This window comes from Varanus komodoensis, unplaced genomic scaffold (assembly GCF_004798865.1).
Source record: "Varanus komodoensis strain SLA01 unplaced genomic scaffold, ASM479886v1 scaffold12, whole genome shotgun sequence".
Taxonomy (NCBI): Eukaryota; Metazoa; Chordata; class Lepidosauria; order Squamata; family Varanidae; genus Varanus; species Varanus komodoensis.
In genome coordinates, this window is record NW_025335349.1 from 13,401,960 (window position 1) to 13,418,602 (window position 16,643).

At 42.7% G+C, this 16,643-nt stretch overlaps 1 long non-coding RNA gene across 1 annotated transcript; it reads right to left on the reverse strand.

Moving 5' to 3' along the window:
- Positions 1 to 3,418: 3,418 nt before the first annotated feature.
- On the reverse strand, positions 3,419 to 14,337 carry LOC123019060. The gene is made up of 3 exons (XR_006413841.1): positions 14,146 to 14,337; positions 3,949 to 3,951; positions 3,419 to 3,428 (listed from the first exon to the last, which is right to left on the reverse strand). It is a non-coding gene; the product is annotated as an uncharacterized LOC123019060 (long non-coding RNA).
- Positions 14,338 to 16,643: the final 2,306 nt, after the last annotated feature.

Here is a 16,643-nt window from a genome sequence, read left to right on the forward strand (position 1 = left end):
GCAGTGAAACCTTTGCATCTTACTGGCTTCGTGGGCATGAAGAATGACAAGGTTTGCAGGCAGAGTTCTTTGAGAGAAGGGAAAATAATCATTTTGCCCAGGATTAAAATCATTCAGAGGTCCTGGGATGAAGGGAAGTTGAAGAACAGGGAGCCCAGGGCAAAGACAGCTAATAAAAGGAGAGCAGTATAGGCAAAGGAATGAGAAATAATCAATAGCAAGAGAAAGTGGCTTGAGGAAAGGAGGAGAAAGGTAACTAGTTCAAGAAAGAGCTAATCAACAAGCATACTATGAAGAAACTTTATATCATGCTTAATGTCAGCATAGGTCATATGCCATGGAAGGAGATAAGAACTCTATGGAAGCTGATCTAAAGAACAGGTGGTGGCAGGAAGTGAATGCTAAATCCAGAATTTAGTCCAACTTTTCGTGAACTGGTGCCTTCCAGATGTTTGGGCCATATTTCCCTTTATTCTTGATCATTGACCATACTGGCTGAGACTGACAGGCATTGTAGTTCAAGACATCTGGAAGGATCAGGTTGCAGGAGGCCCATCTAGGTTCTAGTGGGGGACTCCTACCAGCTGGAGCATCTCCTGTCACTGCAGTATTGTATCCTGGGGACCCTAAGAGTATCACAAAGGGCAAAGGAACACAGTGGTAATTTCACACAATGATTAATTTCACATATCTACCTATTCTTTTCCTGCAGGCTACCCCTTAGCCTAGGGGTGGATGAGACACCAACGGACAGTTTCTGCTAATGTTCAGAAGTCCCTGTTGGATGCACACCTGAAAATGGTAAGGGATCTGAGAGTGTCAGAGAAGCCACGAGCAGTGGTGCCAGGAGGTCAGACTCCCTCACTCCCTTTGTCTCCTAGCAGGGTAACCCAAGGAGTGATCGTCAATGCTGAGACACCAGACTAAGAAGCACTCACCCTTTTAAGAAGTCAGCTGAAAAGAATGGATCTCTCCAATGCTGAAGGGGCTGGAAGGGCTCATGAAGGACAGCTACTGGGCAGCTGTGATAATTGAAGGCAACACTGATGAAGGATCTTTCAAAGACAATAGCAAGACCTAAGCTAACTCCGGTTAGTACTGCACAGAAGAAAGCAATGGTAAACCACTTCTGAATATTTCATACCTTGGAAACCCTATGTCGACACAATCTCAAATGAATCAATAAAATGTGCCAGAAGATGGGACTCCCAGGTTGGAAGCCAGAAATGAAACTCAGAGGAAATGGAATGACTGTAAAGGTGTAATTCAGGTAACAAGGGGTCATAATGCAAAGTCCAACCTAGTCATATCAGTCCGAACCATCATTCATGCCTACACTTCAACAGCAGATTCTGAAGAAAAACAAATTGAAAACTGTTGTGCAAGCGTCGAAGAGGAATTTGATAACACACCAAAGCAAGACATGCTGATTATCATAGGTGACTGGATTGCAAAATAAAATCAAACAGGAAACAAAGCAGAATCACATGCTGTGGGAAAATCTGGCTCAGTGGCCAGAGATGAAGCAGGAGAATGACTGACAGAATTCTCTGAGGCCGGCCATCTGTTTATTTGCATCACATACTTCAGGCAACTGATTGGATGAATGTAGACATGGGCATCATAAGACAGTCAATACAGAACTCAAACAGACTTGTAATTGGAAGCAGAAGTTGAACAATCCGTATGTTGGCTGCCAAAACAAGACCAGGAGCAGATTGTGGTAGTGACCATGAACAATATGAATTATAATGGCAATGAGGACATCATGGAAAGACTTCCATGATGGAAATACTTCACCAATATTAAAGGCTCTGCACTGGCCACCAATAAATTTCTGGATGCAATACAAGGTGTAGGTAATTACCTTTAAGCCCTTCATGGCTCAAGTCCAAAATACCTTCCAGAGCACCTTTGCCCATATATTCCACCTTACTTGCTAAGGTCCTCTGGGGATAATCTTCTGAAGTTTGTTTCTGTAAGATTAATGCCAACTACCTCAAGAACTTTCTCAGTCATTGCTCCTAAAATATTGAATGGCTTGCCAGGAGAGGTGCATTGATATCCCAGATTTCTATGTTCAAGAGGAAGTATCTCTTCCTTCAGGCCTTCCCAGATTAGTTTTACCTTTGTTTTTGTCAATATTTTAACTATTGCAGGTTTAAATCTCTTGTAAACAGAGAATTGGGCAGTATATAAACATTAAAATAAATGAATAAATAATAACTAATAAAAACCACTGTAAAGCAGAGAAAGATCACAAACTGACACTTAAATTCAAAATGCAACTTAAAGAACATTCCTGAGGAATTTACAAAAGAGCAAAGAACAGATGGGACCATCCTCTGAGGGAACCTGTTCTGTGGGGACACCTCATTCTGAAGGTTCAGGTTCCACCTCTGAGAAGAGATCCTCCAGGGTAGTCATGACAGGTCCTGGCCAGCCAGGGCTGGGTTATTTGCAGCAGACAAGTGCGAGCCAGGAAGCTGGAACCCAGGCCCAGGAGTAATCAGAGGGTGGGTTGGGAGGGAGGACCATGGAGCAAGCACCACTGACATGGGAGGTCCTCTTCTTTGCTGTGCTGCCTGGTGCACCCAATGGCCAGCCTGGTGGGCAGAGTCACTCCAGCCCAGAAGCCTCTTCCCTGTCATGCAGGTCCCCAGAAGCCTGGTGGGGCAAAGATCAGCAACTGCTGAGAGTAGTGGCCCCTCTTCCTCTGAGCCCATGTCCAAGTCACTGCTGGAAGTCTGGGACACAGCAAAAGCTGCATATGCAATTTGCAGAGCAAGTTTTTAATGGTCAACTGAGAAAACCATAGGCAAAAATAAATGTTGTGTCATCCTAAAAATCCGGATCCACGATCAAGAAAGGTTGAATGCTATGTCCTGCATCAATTAAGCAAACAGCATGATTTTTCTTCCTTAGATTGCATTATTTGTTCTGCTCACAGTAGCCACTGTAATTTTATTCTACCCCTATTCCTGGCATGACATTTCAGTAGGCATTGGCCACATAATGGATTGAGCACACCTAAAATATTCTTTTGCACAAGCATCCAAGTTGCCTCCTCCCTTGGTCCAACCTATATTTGGTACTTAATTCATATTGTCAAAAGCAATCACAGTGGATCCTTGGGATGTGTGAGGCCATTTTTAATGCCAGTGAAAAAATACTTTATGCCACCACTAGGACTGCTCATCATTCATGCATCACATTTTGTTGAAAGAGCTGGCACTATTTCACGACAACATCTGCCAGCTTTTTGATATTTTCCTCAATGCACAGAAGCTGTCCTACGTATAGGACAAGCCTTTGGGTCATCGGTAGGCCATTTCTGACCGGGAGCCAAAGCTGGCCTTCTTGGGTCCCTCCAGGGTCTCCCTGGTGGCCTGTATCCCTTCCTTGACCCCACCATTTTCTTCCATCTACTGATGATTAGTAGTCTCCTGGCTTTCATGCAACCTCTGCTCGCCATTGTAAAGGCTGAAATGCTGCTCTTTAGGGCCCAGTTACTGTTAGTAAGTACTTCAAGCTACAATATTCTCTTTAAAAAATGGTCCCACCTCCTTTACCTTTGGCCCTATTCACTACTGGTATATGGCTCCCGAGGAACTACTCTAAAACTGAATTTGGCCTCAGGCTGAGTTTCCTTGCCTTAGCCCCAGCTATTCTGCTGTCCCTTGTAGCAACATTTCAGTGAATCATAATTAAAGAGATTTTAATAGTGTAAAACTGTAGGACTATTCCAAGGTTTAGACTGTGCATACATTGCACATATTATTTGTTTGTAGTATTTTTATATTGCTAATATAAGAAAACTTAAGTGGTTTACAGATAAATGTTAAAATCACATGCAAAAGGTTAGTACTAAAATCACATTTAACTTAGAATTTTAAAAACAATTGCAGTTCCAACAACGACAACAAGAACTACTACTACTACTACCACTACCTACTACAGTATTACTAAACTATGCAGAAGCAGAAAATTGGAGGTGCATGATTAATTCAATTAGAAGGCAGATGAGACCTGGATGGGCATGTTTGTTTCCAGAGGTGTTTGAAAGAAGCCACATTTACTAATTCCCAAAATGCACAAAGATGAGGTTTCCAAAGGGCAGTGCCACTACTGAGAAGGCCTGCTATTGAGGTATTATGTATATTAGGTTCAGTTTTAGAATGACTGACCCCAAGTCCCCTGAGAATCTTAAAGGCTGGATGGATATATATACGGAAAGGCAAAATATTGTGGTCCCAAATTGCTTAAGGCTTTGCAGGACAATAACATAAGCTGGAACATGGCTTGGTAGCTGTTAAATAGGCAGTACAGCTCTTTTAATGCAGATGTTATGTGAACATATATGGGTATCCCATGAACACTGCAGCAGTTGTATTCTATATTAGCTACAGCTTCTGCAGCAGACCCACGGGCAGTCCTATATAGAATGCATAATCACAGGAGTCTAATTATGAGCTTAACATTGGCTTTGTTCATTGTTGTGATCTGAAGTTGTTAATAGGTGAGCCTCCAGTGACAGAAGTGGATCTAGAAGAGTGGAAGTGGATCTAAACCATTTACCTACACCTTCAAAAGGAGTGGAAGCACATGTAGAACAGGCAAACAGCCCAGTGCACAGATCTGGGAACTACCAACCCATAAGGCCTCTGCCTAATTGGGATTCTGCTTCAGTTTACAAGCCTCTTCCAAGCCATAACTGTCTCCAGGAGGTGCATGGTCTCTCCCAATCCTGATTTCACAGAGAAGTAGAGCTAGTTGTCATCAGCATACTGGTGACTCCCAATGGCTTCATATGAATATTAAACAGCATTGTTCTGTGACACCCTGCCACTCAGATGCCGTGAGGCTGAGCCACAGTCACCCAGGGCTGTTCTCTAGAGCTGATTGTGCTAGTAGGAGTGGGACGCCTGTGCCCCAGGTACTCCAATTCTCCACTCATGGAGGCGTTCCAGGAGGATGCTGTGGTCAGCTGAGAGATCCAATAATCAAAAGTAGAGAAAGAAGAACAAAGACATTAAGAGAAGGGCAGTGTTCTTGAACAACCATCAAATCAGTTCCTTCTCTGACACTAGAAGCATTGTCCTACTTTTTAGAAACTAAAATAACGTATTACCAGAAACATTCCACACTCCATCTTAGTTTAGAATTCTCTTCCAGGAACAAATGGATGGTCACAGGCAGCTCCCAATGCCCCCCATCCCATCTTAAGAGGTACCCATTTAAATGTCTTTACACCAGATCACAGCCTTCTGTTCTCTGTTTTGATCAACAAATTCAACATTTAAATGAACATTTTAAAAAGTGTTCCGTTTTTAAATTCTTCTATTTTTAACCCAGTCTACTGAGTAGCTGAGAGGAAGGCAATTGAGTGGCTGCTTTTGGAAGAGGTTGCCAGCCCAGGTAGGTCTTGGCCTCACCGAACAAAGCCATTCTCACACATACAAGTTGGGGCGAGACATGGGAGAAAAGAGAGTTGAAGGAAGAACACTCTTTACAGAACATCTGACACTGAAGTGGGCATAGCAAAGATGCCCCCATGAAGGGAAAACACTCGCCTCAGGTGAATAACATCGGATACTGCTGCTGAATGCTACTTTTTAAAATACTGAACCTCATTAAGAGTTCTGGAGAACTTGAAAGCTTGCATATTTGGGATGAATTTTGGTTCCAAAGACAAGTATTGACCAACTTTGGATTTTGTTACTTGCTTTCTTCTTCTCAGGTACTAGCCTGACTAGTTCTTGGATCTCTTAAAATGTCACTCTTGCATTAAGGAAAAAGGAGATTTATAGTGGCCTTTTCTTTTCTTTTATCTTTTTTGTGCAGATGGTCATCAGTGTGAGTTAACATTTGTAAGTTGATATGCACATATGGTTTTAGATGTATCAATTAAATCAGTTGGCTAATCATTTTCAATTTAATTACTGATTCATCTGTGTAGTTTCAGAACAGTCACGGACGTTCAGCCTGCTAGTTTGTTTTTAGGTATGGCCAAGGCTGCTTCTGCTTCATCACCATTTGTGGGGAATAACATTTCCTTGGCATCTAACATCTGGGAACATCTCAGAAGTGTGTGGGCTGTACATTTAGCCCATTCCCGGGGTAGAAGGCATGCACAAGAATCTTTAGTGAGCATGGGAGATGAAAATGATGATTTCTTTTATGACTGTGACACAGAGATGGGAGTGACAGTGGCAGTTTATGTCCACCAACGCAGGAAATGCATGCCAATCCATGAGTGAACTCATTTCTCTGTCCTGCTGTCTCATTGCTCTGTGATTGTCGAGGCTATAACGATTCCACATGGGTCTTTTCATGCTCCTGGAGGATTTCAGAAGATATTGTACAAACTTAGGACAACTGGGGAACTACTGACCACAAAGACATGAACCCAAAAGCAGCCAGGGAGTGATTGTAATGTTAGCCCAAAACAGCCCATCTAATCCAGCATCCTGTTTCCACAGTGGCCACCCAGATGCCCCAGTGGGAAGTCCACAAGCAGGACACAAAGGGAATAGTCCTGTCCAATTTTGGCACTACATCAACTGATATTCAGATGGCTTCCAAATTCAAGGTCCCATCATGTGCAATACCCATTGATAGTCTTGTCCTTCAGTTTCATCTTATCTTCCTTCAAAGCCATCTAAGCTAGTGGCCATTGCCACAACCTATGGGACAGAATCCCACAAATTAAGAATGCACTTCCTACACATGTGTACACACACACACACACTCACACAAATCTCCCCACCCACTAGCAAGCCTGATCCAGCTTTCTATCTTGCCTGCATTGAGATCACGGCAGGGTCATCTTGTCCACTTATTTTCCCGGTCAAGATCACTGTTTATTTTCAGTTATCAACAATGTGGAAACTGATCTTGAGCAGGACTGCTGGGGATGGGTGGGTTAAAATCTGCTCCAATGATGCTGATCACAGCAGGAGGCCTTAAGCTGTCCACCACCCCTACTGCCAAGGTTGACAGTGGAGCAGGACTGCTGTTTCCCTGCTGCCACTCATAGTAGAGAAGCGGCACCTGTGATCAAGAAAGCAGCAGAGAAGGGCTAACTTACCCAGGGCCATGCTAATAGCAGTGGGAAAGGAGGGCCTGGTTTCCTACCACCCAGTGAAGAGTGGACCAGCTGCAGGCTCCACTGAGGGTGACTGTGGACACCATGCTGGCAAGCACCTGAGTTAGGGGGACCCATTGATTAGGTGGATTCTCAGTTTCAACTCAAGGTGCAGAACTCCCTTCCTCTTTCAGGGCTGAACCTGGGGACACCTCTTCCAAGGCCCAGGCTAAGCCTGAACTCCTGCTCACTGTGCTTCATTTCCAGGAACCCTACTGCTTCTTTGTGGTTTCTGTGCATCACACATGCATGGTCTCCTGGAGTTATAGAGGGAAGAAAAAATGTGCAAAACTAGCCTGCTCTCACTTCCTCTGGTGAGAAGGGGCAAAACCTCAGTTCCATGGACCCAGTCTGGCCCTCCCAGGGTCCCAATCTGATGATCTGGAGTTCCTCGTATGGTTCCACCCCTTCCTCCTCACCACTGATTGGACTTTTCTCAGCTTTAGTGTGCTTTCCCCATTCCCATTCTAATGACCCCCCTCCCCCAAGAAATTATTATAAGCAGTAAGTACTTTAAGCTAACATACATTGTTTTGCTTTTGGCCCTCCTCCACCCTGGAATGCAGCTCCCAAGAGCATCCCCAAAATTGAATTCAACCCATGGGCTGAAAGAGGCCCCGTAGCCCTGCTTTTGCGGAAGGTTCCAGGGCAGCAGAGTCTCTTTCATGAATGGAATGAGACCTTTGCCTGTGGAGGAGCAACTCTATATTCAGCCTCCTCTTGAGAGAAATGAAAGGTGCGTTTTACAAAAACCGCTGATTTTTTCAACATCCTTGAAAACATGTGACAGTTTATATTTCCTCAAGCCACACATAAAACTGTGATTGCATATCTTGTGAATCTCTTATGATTCTTGGACTGGCTGCTTTGACATGGGAGTGCAGTGCTGTTGCGTGTGCACCCCCACCCTTTAAGTTGAACACATCCTCCTATTTAGACAAAATCTATAGCTACCAGACCAAAGGCATCATCATCAACAACATCTTCAGTGTACAAGCCCTAAACATTCTTTTCCCTCTAGCTGCAGGACAGAAATCAAATAGCTCTCCACAAAGTACCATTATAGACTATAGCTATCTGAAATATTAAGATCCATTCCAGAATGGTTCCATGCATTATTTTTAGCATTGCAGTCCAAACACAGAAGCATGTAACCGAGTTTTCATAATCTTCCGAAAAGGATTGCTAACCATCTCTCCATTAAAACGATGAATCCTTTCATTTTAGATTTTATGACTGCATTCATGTATACTATCTTATATTTTCCTATACCTTTTGGGCAGTAAGATTATTTATTCTTTTCACTTTTTGTAATCTGACTGGAAAATGTTTGTTACTGGACAGAATGATGAAGATGGTGTTATTACAGTGGAATAGCACTAGTAAGATATGAACCTGGAAGACATTCTTTTCCTCTTTACATAGAAACAGAGTGACTCAGAAGGGTCTCCTGGGTCATCTAGTCTGACCCCCGGCTTCAGCTGGCTCCACTGATGACATGCCTACCATGTGCAGGTCTAGCCTATCCTTGAACACCCGCACTAATGGGGCTTTCAAGTGCTACCTTCAAGTGTTGATGAAAACCAATACCTGGGGCTGGAAAACAGGACTGGTTCCTTCCTTCCTTGGTGCAGGGGAGGGGAGCCTCTTCCCCTAAGACAGCTGCATGAGGACATAAAGATAATACTGAGTTCGGCAGAATTTTCATATGCTAATAGAGAGGTAGATAAATGGAAAGTTATGGAAAAGTAGAAATATTATAACAATTAAAAAGAATAATCTCAGCTTAGTGTAGAAGACTGTGTCCAGGTGTCTCATGAATATGGCTCAGATCGCCACCCAGATGCTGCTGTTGAGCCCACGTTGAGGAGTAGCAATTCTTTCAGATCTTTCTTTAACTTTAACCGGGACTTGGCCTGGACCACTCATCAAGTAGAGGATGCCCTCCAGCAAGAGAACATCGGAAGCCCTTCAAACTGAAGCCTGCCCTCTGCAAAAGGGAACACATGGCCACCAACTCCTCCTCTCGCTTTTACCGTTTTGATGAGTCTAACACAGGAAGATAACGTTTCTTTCATACGCTGTCAGAATTATTATTTAGTTGTGAAATCCTCTTTGGAGGTTGCATGCTCTACTGCAAGGCAGTGGCAGACTGTTCCCTCACAGCAAGGTTGCGTCCTCCACGGCAGGCTGTTATCCCCATTCATCATACGTGGCAGCATCCTGACCTATTATTTATGAAAATGGAACTGGCTGGCATGATTCGACGTATCCTGTGGAGTTCCTTGGAGCCTGTGGATAATTGCCCTGGCTCCTAGTGGTTCTGCCCTCACACAGTGACACTAGAAACAATGATCAGCCCAGATATTTCTCATGCGTGCTCAACTGTGTGCAGCACAGAAGTTCTGCTGTAAACGTCAGATCAGCCTTCCCCAAGCCCAGTGCTCTTCATTTGTGTTGGGGTAAGTCTTCCACCTATCTCAGCTAATGAAGATGGGCTGGGGATGGTGGGAGTGGTAGTCCAAGACACATAGCAGTTAAACTTGCCCATCTCCCCAGTGCATTTTCTCTGCATCTGCATCTTGTTTCTTGGTGGGTTCAGAGACTACATATTCCATATCACATGTACAGAGCATCAAAAGGGCAGGTGCAGCAAACAAAAGGAATTGGTTTTCTTGAATGGAAAATGAGCTTCACTTCTTTTCTTGGTAATTGCATTTTTATTCCCTTATTGGTTTTCTCACTTCAAGTTCTAATGAATCCATTTTCATGTTTTGGTCACTGTGGATGAGTATGCTGGAAGCAAATTTATGCGGATGGATGAACAATAAAGTGGATCATTCAGTTTTTACACTAACTGGAAGAAATGTACGTAATCTCTACCAACTTGGACCACTTGTGCTTATATATTCATCTCTTCATTTTCTACTTTAGCAGCTTTAAAAAAATGGACAAAGGCTTTTCATCAGCATATTCCTCACAAAATTGTAGCACCATCTGCCTGAGATTGCATTTATCATCATACCAGTTCAATACTCCCCTCAAAGAGATAACCTTTGCATTAAATTCAGTTAAATAGATATTGATTAGATGATATATTCCAAAGCAGATCTCAGTCTATTAAGCTATAGTAATGTATGGCATACAAGAATTTGGCTTCTTATATACAATGTGCAACAATGCAGAATGAGAGATAGACTTTATTGGCATAGACACTGGATGTCTACATTATTCATGAGTATTGATGCCTCCGGATACTCTGAATTAATGCCATTAAAATGGGGGGTGGGGGGGATGAACTTGTCTGAACACAAAGCTGCTCTGACAACCATGCTCAGTCATACCTAGAAAGCTCTCATCTTATTCTGCACGCATATATTCTCCATCGTATTGTGATAAGCAAGGGGATTTGGACTAAATGAACTCTCAATTATCCCATGCTCTAGTCTATTGACTCTGATAGTGTGAAAGACCCAGGATAAGTGCAGCAAGAGCTAGGAACTTGTTGGACAAGTTTAGCCTGGAAGTTCCCATTATTAATGAAATGGTAAGATGACAGCTTTAATGACTGCCCTTATCAATAAACACCAGAGCCAGAAGTTTTGGGGTGTTTATTTCTTCAAATTTCATTCATTGTTAAAAGAAATGTGTGTAAATCTTAGTCTGTTTTAGAGATGGAAGTCTGTGAAAAGTTCCCAGCTCAGCCCATTTCCAATGTCTGGAAAGTCCTTCCAAGTTTAAACAAGTCAGACTTCCCTGTTTTGGTATATTCCTAGCTGTAGTCTGGATAGAAACAATCAGCTTGCAGGTCCGGAGCATGAGGTTGACAGGCTGATGGTCAAAGAGGTAAACTGTAATTTGCAAAGATGTGCAGATGTCTGTTGGGGTTTATAAAGTCAAATGAGTCTTAGGAAGTTGGAGCAACAACAAAGCTAGTGGAGGAGATGGTATTCCAGTTGAGGTATTCAAAATCCTAAAAGACAATGCAGTTAAAGTGCTACAGCAAATCTGGAAAACTCAACAGTGGCCACAGGATTAGAAAAGGTCAGTTTACATTCCAATTCCAAAGAAGGGCAATGCCAAAGAATGTTCAGACTACAGTTCCATTGTGCTCATTTCACATGCTAGCAAAGTTATGCTCAAAATCCTACAAGCTAGGCTCCAGCAGTATGTAGACTGAGAACTACCAGAAGTACAGGCAGGATTTCACAGAGGCAGAGGAACTAGAGATCAAATTGCCAACATACGCTGGATCATGGAGAAAGCTAGGGAGTTCCAGAAAAGCATCTACTTCTGCTTCATTGACTATGCCAAAGCCTTTGTGTGGATCACAACAAATTGTGACAGGTTCTTAAAGAACTGGGAGTACCAGACCATCTTATTTGTCTCTTGAGAAACCTGTATGTGGGTCAAGAAACAACAGTGAGAACTGGACATGGAACTACTGATTGGTTCAAAATTGGGAAAGGCTGGGCTAGATGAATCACCAGTTGGAATTAAGATTGCCGGGAGAAATATCAACAACCTCAGATATGCAGATGATTCCACTCTAATGGCAGAAAGTGAAGAGGAATTAAAGAGCCCCTTGATGCAGGTGAAAGAGGACAGTGCAAAAGTTGGCTTGAAACTCAACTTTAAGAAAACTAAGATCATGGCATCCGGTCCTCTCACTTCCTGGAAAATAGATAGGGGAGAAATGGAGGTAATGACAGATTCTATTTTCCTGGGCTCCAAGATCACCACTTATGGGGACTGCAGCCAAGAAATTAAAAGATGCTTGCTCCTTTGGAGAAAAACTATGGGAAATCTTGACAGCATACTAAAAAGCAAAGACATCACCCTGCCGACGAAAGTTCATATAGTAAAAGCTATGGATTGACAGTTGCAATTTATGACTGTGAAAGTTGTGGGCTTGTGTGGACTCTGAGGGATGATGGACAGGAGAGCCTGGAGGAATGTTGTCCGTGGGGTTGGGCATGACTTTGCAACTAAACAAACAAACAAAAAAGTTGGGGTTCAAAGTTGTGAAACTCCACCCATGCTTAACCCAGAGCAGTGATGACAAACCTTTTAGAGACTGAGTGCCCAAACTGTAACTCAAAAAACCACTTATTTATCACAAAGTGCCAACACAGCAATAAAACCTGAATATTGAGGGTTTAGTTTATAAAAACAACTCACAGACAATCCAAGCAAATATCTATCTATCCATCCATCCATCCATCCATCCTTGGCAGCACACTGACCAGCCATGCAAAAGCTCAGAGGAGTCGTGGCTACTGAGTCGCAGACTGTGACATCATTGCCTGGTGCCACTACTCCTTTCTGAGCATGCGCATTGTCCCTATGTGCACTGTTATCCAATGCTCGGCTGCTGGGGCGATGCTGGGGTGACTTGGCTCGCATGCTGACAGAGAGGGCCCTGCATGCCCTCTGTGGCACGTGTCCCATAGGTTTGACACCACTGACTTAGAGAATTAAGCAATACAATCTTGCATTTTTGTTTTAAACGGGAGGAACAGGAAAAAAGAATCCTGAAGCAAGAACAGTTGTGTTACAGACAGCTTCTTCTTTGCCTTTATATTAAGAACATGAGAAAATTCGTGCTGGATCAGACCAGTGGTCCATCTAATGCAACAATCCATTCACACAGTGGTAAACTAGCTGCTCACAGGATACGTCAAGCAGCATAAGAGAAGAAGAGCTTCCTCCTGCCCAACTTTCCTAGCCACTGTGGTACAAGGTGTTGCATTGAGATCAGAAGTAACACGTAGCCATAAAAATTGATAATCACTGATAGCTTTAACTTCCATGAAGGTGTCCAATCCCCTTTTAAAACCCTCCAGCTGCTTGAATCAGGAAAAAGGATTTCTATCACATTCTGACCAGGTTTACACATCATAGTGTCAATGCCTGAATCTTGTTTTAATTCATTAAGTGGAACACGTTTGTAGTTTCTGTTTCTTATTAACAAGCAATGTGCAAACCTGGAAACAAAAGTTATCCCAATAAAAAACCATGGGCAATTGTTGTGTTGACTCAAGGTTATTTAACACATTCACAATACAGGTTCCAGGCATGCATGTCATGAAATGTCCTAGATCGGTGATAGTGAAACTTTTAGAGGTGGAGTGCCCAAAAAAGGAAAGGTAAAGGTTTCCACTTGACATGAAGTTCAGCCATGCCTGACTCTAGGAGGTGGTGCTCATCTCCGTTTCCTGGCCGAGGGAGCCAGCGTTTGTCCGCAGACAGTCTCCATGGTCATGTGGCCGGCATGACTAAACACCGGAGTGCACAGAATGCTGTTACCTGCCCACCAAAGTGGTACCTTTTTATCTACTTGCAATTGCATGTTTTCGAACTGCAAGGTTGGCAGGAGCTGGGACGGAGCAACGGGAACTCACCCCATTGCGTAGATTCGAAACGGTGACCTTTCGATCAACCCAAAACCCACTTATTAAGCACAAAATGCCAACATTACAAAAAAACCTGAAAACAGAGGCTTCAGTTTATAAAAAACAACACACAGTCAGTCAAACCAAATATCTATCTATCTATCTATCTATCTATCTATCTATCTATCTATCCATCTATCTATCCATGGCAGTGCAAAGATTGGCCATTAGAAAGCTTGAAGGAGTAGCAACTAATAAGGCACGTGACATAATCACCTGGCACCACTACGCCATTCCGAGAATGCACCTCACCACTATGTACACTGTTATCAGATGAATGCCTGCTGGGGCAAAGATGGCGTGACATGGCTCAATGATGAAAGAAAAGGCACTGTGGGCAAGATATGGCAAGAGTGCAATAGATTCACCATCACAGGCCAAACCCTACCCTGGTACACACGCTAACCCTAATAAAGTGGGCGATTTTGAAAAAAGTCTTCCTAGAGTAGATTTTCCTGCACAGCTCATAATCTCAGAATTGGCAATTTTGCCAATTCTGCTCATCATTTCTGCCATTTCTATACACATTCCAACCATTAAAACCTTGCCAGGACACCTCATTTTACTTACCCTAACCCTACCCGGGTGCAACCCCTAACCCTAGTACAGAGCTAAAGATACTTTGAAAATCATGTGATTTATAAAAAGCCTACATTGAATAGCTTTTTCTGCACAGCTCATCATTTCTTCCCATTCTGAACAGATTCCAACCATCAAAATCATGCCAGGACACCTCATTTTTCTACTCCTAACCTACAATGGTTCAACCCCTAAATCCTGTAAATATGTGTACATTTGGCATTTTGATACCTTGTAAATATTGGATGGTGTACTTTTCTATTTTTGTAACGTTGCACTTTTTGTGCCTTTTGTAACTTTTGTAGTATGTTTTTATTTAAATAAAAAATTTCAACCTAAAATAATTTCAACCTAATACAGGGCAAAAGATCCATTGAAAATAAAGCGATTTTTAAAAAGTGCACCTTGAGTAGGTTTTTCTGCATAGCTCTATCATTACTGCCCATTCTGAAAACAATCCAACCATCAAAATCATGCCAGGACACCTTGTTTTCCTAACCCAAACCCTACTCTGGTGCAACTCCTAACCCTATTACAGGGTTGAAGATCCATTGAAAATAATGTGATTTTTAAAATGCCCACACTGAGTAGCTTTTTCTGCAAAGCTCGTAATTTCTGCCCATTCTGAACACATTCCAACCATCAAAATCAAGCCAGGAAACCTCGTTTTCCTAACCCAAACCGAACCCTGTTGAACATCCCTAACTCTAGTAAAGGGCTAAAGACCCATTGAAAATAATGCGATTTCAAAAAAGCCCAAATTAAGTAGATACATCTGAATGCCTCCTCTATTCTGCCCTTTCTAAAAAACATTCCTACCATTAGAATCATGCCAGGACCCCTCTTTTTCTTATCCCAAGCCCTACCCTGGTGTAACCCCAAATCCTAGTAGAGGGCTGAAGATCAATTAAAAAAAATGCCATTTTTAAAATGGCCACATTAAGTAGCAGTTTCTGCACAGCACATACTTTCTGCCCATTTTGAACACATTCCAACCATCAAAATCATGCCAGGACACCTCGTTTTCCGAACCCTAACCCAACACTGGTGCATCCCCTAACCCTAGTAAAAGGCTGAAGATCCATTGAAAATAATGTGAATTTTAAAATGCCCACATTGAGTAGATTTTTCTGCACAGCCATCATTTCTGCCGATTTTGAACAAATTCCAACCATCAGAATCATGCCAGGACAACTCATTTTCCTAACACTAACCCTATTTTGGTGCAGCCCCTAACCCTACTACAGGGCTGAAGATCCATAGAAAAAAATGCGACTTTGAAAAAGACAGCAAGGTGTAAATTTTTCTGGAAAGCTCATCATTTCTACCCATTCTGAACAGATTCCAACCATCAAAATCATGGCAGGAAACCTAATTTTCCTAACCCTAACCCTACTCTGGTGCAACTCCTAACCCTACTACAGGGCTGAAGATACATTGAAAATAATGTGATTTTTAAAATGCCCACATTGAGAAGCTTTTTCTGCAGAGCTGATCATTTCTGCCCATTCTGCACACATTCCAACCATCAGAATCATGAAAGGACACCTCTTTTTCCTAACCCCAACCATAGGCTGGAGCAACCCCTACCCTCCTACTGGGTGAAGATTCATTGAAAATAATGTGATTTTAAAATACCAACATTGAGTAGCTTTTTCTGAACAGCTCATCATTACTGCCCATTCCGAACACATTCCAACCATCAGGATCATGCCGGGACACTTCATTTTTCTAATCCTAATCCTAAACTGGTGCAACTCCTAACCCTAGTACAGGGTTGAGGATCCATTTAAAATAAAGCAATTTTTTAAATGCCCACAATGAGTAGCATTTTCAGCACATCTCATCAGTTCTGCCCTTTTCTGGACAAATTCCAACCATCAGAACCATGCCAGGACACCTTACTTTCCTAACCCTAATGCTACCCTGGTGCATCTCCTATCACTAGTAAATGGCAAAAGATCCGCCAAAAATAATGTAATTTTTTTAAAAAAGATCTTGAGTAGGTTTTTATGCACAGTTCACCATTTCTGTCCAGTCTGAACACATTCCAACTATCAGAATCAGGACAGGACACTTCGTTTTTCTAACCCAAACCCTACTCTGGTGCAACCCCTAGCCTTAGTACAGGGCTGAAGATCCATTGAAAATAATGCGATTACTAAAATGGACACATTGAGTAGATTTTTTGGCACTGATCATCATTTCTGCATATTCTGAACATATTCCAACAATCAAAGTCATGCCAGGACACCTGATTTTCCTAACCCTAACACTACTCTGGAGAAATTGCTAACCCGCATCGATTTACAATCAGGAGTAAGGCAGGGGTGTCCGTTGAGCCCACTCCTCTACGTATTGGCGCTGGACGCTGTCCTGTGCCACGTACAGCTCGAGGAGGGGATAGCGGGGATCTGTTCGGCCCTCCCTACCGGTGCTCCCATACAGATCAAGTTCGTGGC